Source organism: Priapulus caudatus, unplaced genomic scaffold (genome assembly GCF_000485595.1).
Source record: "Priapulus caudatus unplaced genomic scaffold, Priapulus_caudatus-5.0.1 Scaffold812, whole genome shotgun sequence".
NCBI classification, from domain to species: domain Eukaryota; kingdom Metazoa; phylum Priapulida; class Priapulimorpha; order Priapulimorphida; family Priapulidae; genus Priapulus; species Priapulus caudatus.
The window spans coordinates 262552-268576 of NW_014577873.1; the positions used below are offsets into that span (position 1 = coordinate 262552).

The 6025-nt window shown below is 45.8% G+C and overlaps 1 long non-coding RNA gene across 3 annotated transcripts; it reads left to right on the plus strand.

The window, feature by feature from the left end:
• Window positions 1-1876: 1876 nt before the first annotated feature.
• Window positions 1877-5224, plus strand: LOC106813713. Of its 3 annotated transcripts, none has more exons than XR_001394497.1 (3): window positions 1877-1915; window positions 2126-2220; window positions 5073-5224. It is a non-coding gene; the product is annotated as an uncharacterized LOC106813713 (long non-coding RNA). The 3 variants fall into 3 exon arrangements; XR_001394498.1 differs by having other exon boundaries at window positions 1891-1930; XR_001394499.1 differs by lacking the exon at window positions 1877-1915 and adding an exon at window positions 1921-1957.
• The last annotated feature ends 801 nt before the right edge of the window (window positions 5225-6025 follow it).

The window sequence follows — 6025 nt, forward strand, 5'->3', positions numbered from 1 at the left end:
ATGTCGAAGCCTGGGGGATCAAAGGTCAAAGGTCAACTGAGGTGAAAGAAGGCGGCGAACATCACTCCTTAACTTAAGTATAGGGCAGGGAAATGCAGAATTGCGGCCACAAATCTAAAACGGCTCGACGTAGCGCTCGTGCCGCGATAGTCGGTGGTGTATAGCATCAGTTGCGGTAGGAAAAACGCCACATCACTGTGCCCGAAATTTGGAGGTCACAGGCGTCAATGCGCGCACAGGGGCCAGAGTTTAGACATTTTCTTGAGGACTGGTATGGCTGTGGGTCGACGGTACAAGCGACTGAAAAAACTTTTTTGTTCAGCGGTGCACCTTAGCATTTTTAATGCCTTGTTATAATGATGGACCATGAAATATTGCGTTTCCACTGAACAATGGCGAAGAGTAAGTGTCGGTATAACCTTTTTTGACCCTCAAGGAGAGGCGTAAACATTGATGTATGGACTGCTTAACAAAGCGACCTGAACTGCCTTTTTTGCCTATTATCTATGGAGCCTATTATCCTGTGTCAATGTGGACGGGCTACAGTTTGCACAGCTGTTGTTAATATTGCCACAAGGCAAATGTTTGGTCTGAACAAGCGTTTAGCTCTCTTAAAATCATATCCATTTTCTAAAGCGGTCTCGTCATATAGCCACTCTGCCCCTGGCGCCTGACAGGCTGAAATGAGAATCAGTGTTATGATGCTCGCATGAGGCAAAGAACACGGCACGACTGTCATGATCCATAATTGGATTGCCATGCGCAACCTGCATTATGCACTCACATTGACACAGGTATAGTCTAATATAGCAAAAAGCAGTTTCATCCTTTGTTAACAGTCAACAAATCAATGTCTTAACCTCTCTTGAGGGTCACAAAAGGTTATTCCGACACTTACTCTTCCTATGTCATGGAAGAGTAATTTCATGGTCCTTTCAATAAACGCATAAAAATGCGGTTAGGTCACCGCTGTGAAACAAAAAAGATTTTTCAATCGCTCCGTGCAGACCATGTCCTCAGAGAAAATGTCTAAAATTGCCCTGTTGCCCATTGACCTGTGTGACCTCCCAATTTCGGCACAGGGCATGGGTTTTCCTACCATGATGCTATACACGCGGCTATCACGGCCTAGCGTCGAGCCGTTAGATTTGTTGCGCAATTGCTGCTTTCCTCCCTATACCTAGTTAAGGAGTAATGTTGCCCTTCTTTTTACACCTCTGCCTTTGACTTGACCCGTTCGACGATCCCAACTCGTTTTCGGATTACCCCCCACGTCCGAATATCGTGACCGTACGTCGAGGGTTAGATTTGTGTGGGCCCAGACTGGTTGACGGACGGAGGTCACGGCGCAGGCGATTCATGACGATTCTACAAGCTGATCTAGACTATTGTCAGATGAGCTTAAAAAGTGGCATAAATTTTTCAGAAAACGTTCACAGGCGCAGAGTCGCCCCTTCAAGGTTATTGAATTTTCACTCGGATAGCTAAAACTATGTACGATGTCTATGACAAGTGTAATAGATATTTATGGTGGTTCTTGCAACGGGTCCTCTGTATGTTGGCGTCCAGTCAGGCCGAAGCGACTCGTGTTTAGGATGGCCGCCACGTATTAACGTATCATGGCTTGAGCCAATTACATCGAGCTATCTCATTCCAGTGGCCTAACAGCAGAACCGGCCCCGCTGTGTGGTAGCACCCTGGAGACTCCGGAGATTCATGTATTTGGTTATCCGAACCGCGTGAACTTCGTTTCATAGTTTTTTCGTTCATACTGAGAAGTTTTAACACGAGTTAATTTTTATCAAACAACAAGGTGTGCACTAGAATTATCATAAGACAATTTATATATATAGTGTACAAAAGGTAGCAGCAGCAGTAGTACGTATACGTAGTAGCAGCAGCAGCAGTAGCACACGTACGTGTATACGTAGTAGCAGCAGCAGCAGCAGTAGCACACGTACGTGTATACGTAGTAGCAGCAGCAGCAGTAGCACACGTACGTGTATACGTAGTAAGTAGCAGCAGCAGCAGCAGTAGCAGTAGCCGTAGCAGTAGCAGTAGCAGTAGCAGTAGCAGCAGCAACACGAGGAGGTGTCCATACGCACGTGTAATAATTCTGTTTCAGCATTATGAGCAGGGACCGCCGCGATTCGTGACCGCTGCTTGTCACACACATCGGGTAACCAGTCTTGGACGAGAACCGCCCTGCACACACTTCACGTAAGTGCGTTCGCTCCACTAGGGCATAATAACATAATATGGTAATGATAAGGAACTAAGGGCGACTGCGCTATATGCAGCAGCCACCGTACGTAATGCTGAATGTGTTGATATAGGCCACTAACTCCCCACGATGACGGGTTGTGTCTGAGAAAAACGCAGAGAAATTAGAGTACGTAAGAGCCAATTAGGTCTGTATATCGTCTCATTTAGTCAGGCAGGTATATATAGTGTTATAATATATCGTATGAATTCGTACGGCGGCTGCCATTGTGGTTGCATAAGGGAATTTTCATGATATCGCCGCACAGACGATATTTTTTATAGTTATACTTGGTTTCATGCCGCAAAAATACGAATTCGTCATGGCACGGTACGTTATTGATATTGTTGCTACAGCGTATATATGTACGTATGTCATATGTGTTGATCAATGCATGCCTACTCGCGCGCGCGTATGCACTGCCGTGCGTGCGTGCATCTGTGTTTGGTGTGGACGCATATAAACGTGCAATGTACGATGGATGTGTGCAGTGCATCTATAATGAGGGTGATACTCCATTAGGAGTGTTCCCAACTTTAATGTCATTAATGGTCACATAGATATATACGGTCATGGTCATATATTAGTTTGTTTTTTAATGTCATTTAGGTTAGGGTTAGGGTTAGGGTTTATCAATCATTAATCATTAATCATTAATCATTAATGATATCAAAATTGGGAACACTCCTAATGGAGCGTTAGCCTATAATGACTTTGAATGGCGGCCAAACAGGGCGACGACCGCAGGGGTCCTTGCTGGTAAAGCTATAGCGTACAGTATGTATACGTATAGTTCTGGTCAAGGACGAAGAGAACGTGTGATGTACCGCACGAAGCAATCTTATCATAGCTTCCGGAGCTTACGTAGTCCTGTAACATGTCTTTTGCAAGTGTCACATGGATTAGTGCGTTGAGCTATACTGGTAGTTGTTTTAGCCATATAGTCTAGCTAGACAGAACGTCGCGCATATTGGGCGGCGGCATTAATGTTACAGGGAGTTGGATAAGCGGGTTCTAGGTTAGACAGTTTCTAGGGTGATTGTGAAATGAGGGGAACGGTTGGAACTGGACAGAACGGGTGACATGTGCGCTCAAGATGTAGGGAGTTTTGGGCGAATATATAGGGAGAGATGTAATAGGAGGGGGATTGGAGATTCGGGTTCTGGTGGCGAGAGGACGCGCACGCGCGACCGCGCGTGTGCGCGGGTCTTTGTCTGTGTGTAAGGAGATGTGATGTGTCTAAGATATTATAGATTGTACAGTTTACCACACAAGTTTGGATCTACTTCATCATTTCTACATCAACGCTCATTCCTGTTTACAGTCCAGCAACGGTATTAAATATGTCCTCGTTGTTTACATGAATGGTCGGTGTGTACAGATATATGACCTTTACCCCCCCCCCCCTAATGGAACAATTTTACTGCACGGGTGTCTACTTATATACGATGCAACAACACGTGTAATAATAAATAACATAGAGTGAGAGTATAGTAGCATCAAGTATTATAATCATTAGTGTAATGTGTGCAGCGTATAGTAATTACACTGTTATCCTGGTTCAATCCGCTCACCCCCCACCCCATCCTCTTCTTTCCCTCCCTTCGTCATTCTTCACTATCCACCTTTTCCATCTCTTATCTCTCGACGTCTATCCATGTCTCTCTCACACACTCACGCGTCAGCTGCCGCTGCGTTTCTGCAATGCCGCGAAGAGATGCGCGAATTATCGGGGAGGAAATCCGACCGACACTTACCGCGCGAACAGCACCGGCTTAACGCTCGACAGTCGCGTAGCTGGACAAAGCGACCGAACGTGCCTTATCTTGTCACTGCGCTGTCGCCGTCGACATTATTATTGTCGCTGTGCGATGTTGTTAGGAGATAAAGATGTTAGATGGCGGCGGCTATCAGCGAAGCAGAGGGAAGCTGTAGCTCCTGCTGCTGCTGCTGCTGCAGCTTTGTGTGTGTGTTCGCTCTACAGCTCGATGTAGTGACGATGTCGTGCGGCGGCGGCGGCGGCGAATCGATAAAGTCAATGTTTTGCGCCAGCGGCGGATTAAGTTATAGATGGATGCGGAGACAGGATTGAGTTGTGGAAGAATGTCGAGATAGGATTCAGTTGTGAAAGATACGGAGACAGGATTGAGTTATCAAGGGTGTAGAGGCAGGATTGAGTTATAGGAGGATGTCGAGATAGGATTGCTTTATAAAGGAAGCAGAGACAGCATTGAGTTATATGGAAGGATGTCGAGATAGCTAGGATTCAGTTGTGAAAGATACGGAGACAGGATAGAGTTATCACGGATGTGGAGATAGGATTCCGTTATAAAGAAAGCAGGGACAGCATTGGATTGTGGAAATTGTGAAGGCAGGGCTGAGTTATAAGGTATGTGGAAAAAAGGTTTTAGTTATAAAGTATGTGGAGACAGGTTGAGTTATAAAGGAAACAAGCAGGGACAGGATTAAGTTATGGAAGATGCTGGGACAAGAATGGGTAATGAAGGATGTAGAGACAGGATCCCCACCCCTAATAGACGTTAACCCTATCCTTAATAGACGTACATCATTCCTGTTGACAGTTCAATTTAGATCGGATATCGCATGAATTGTAATAAAATCCTCTTTAATACCCCTTCTAATAACCGTTTTTCAATAAACGTCCATCTTCTGCACGCGCATTTGTTTGCTAATATCCTCAAATAGTTATGGCAGACTAGACTAATTCATGACACGCGCAGAGAGAAATGCGAAGTGATGTCCGTTCAGCACTATAATGCTTAATTAATAATTTTTATGGGATTAGCAGGAATGGAAGAGAAGAAGGAGAGCAAGCCTGAGCAGCAGTTACTGCAACCAGGAGAGGTTATCAAGCCCTACGTCCCGGAGAATGTTGCCCGCGACATTGTCCAGCGGGTGTTCGGGTTGCAGGTCACGAAAATCAAGGTATGGCATGCTACATCGCAAATCTGTCGTTCGAATTAGTATTCTGTCTGTTGTTATGAATACTGTGCTGCTGGTGCGGTAACTAATTATAATTACACGTGCTGATCCGACTAACGAAGTTTGCTCGTTCAAATGTGGACGCATGAGGTTATAGTAAGGCTGAGAGGGTCTATGTCCTCCATGGTACTGCCGGAACGTACCCTGGGTACGGTCCGGTATACCGGAACGTACCCTGGTACTATCAGGAGCTAATAATGACAAATATGACAAATTTGACAATTTGTCATTATTAGCTCCTGGTACTATCTAATATGCCGGACCGTACCTCGCCTACTCCACTAACGAGTCTAGGGAGTCGCCTACGCCTACTCCCTAACCCTAACCTTAACTCTAACCCTAACCTTAACTCTAACCCTAACCCTAACCCTAACCCTAACTATATCAAATAGCTACTAGGGTACGTTCCGGTATACCGGATCGTATCCAGGGTACGTTCCGGCAGTACCCTGGGGGACATAGACCCTATGAGCTATAGTAAGACATGCGTGCAGCTTCGTGCGTGTGTTATAAGCATCCAGAACCTGTGTGTTTGTGTGTGGCGGGAGTAACATAAAGGCGGGCAGTAACTCTGCATCTCTGTGTATATATTGACCTGCATCGCAAACATTAATGATGAAGGTTCGTGCGCGCGCGTCCGCGTTGCTTGCGTTTACTCTCTCGCGCGCGATCTCGCTCTATCTCTCTCTCTCTCTCTGTCTGCCTTTCTCGTTCTCTCTCGCTCTGTGTGTGTGTATGTGTGCGTGCGTGCGTGTGTGT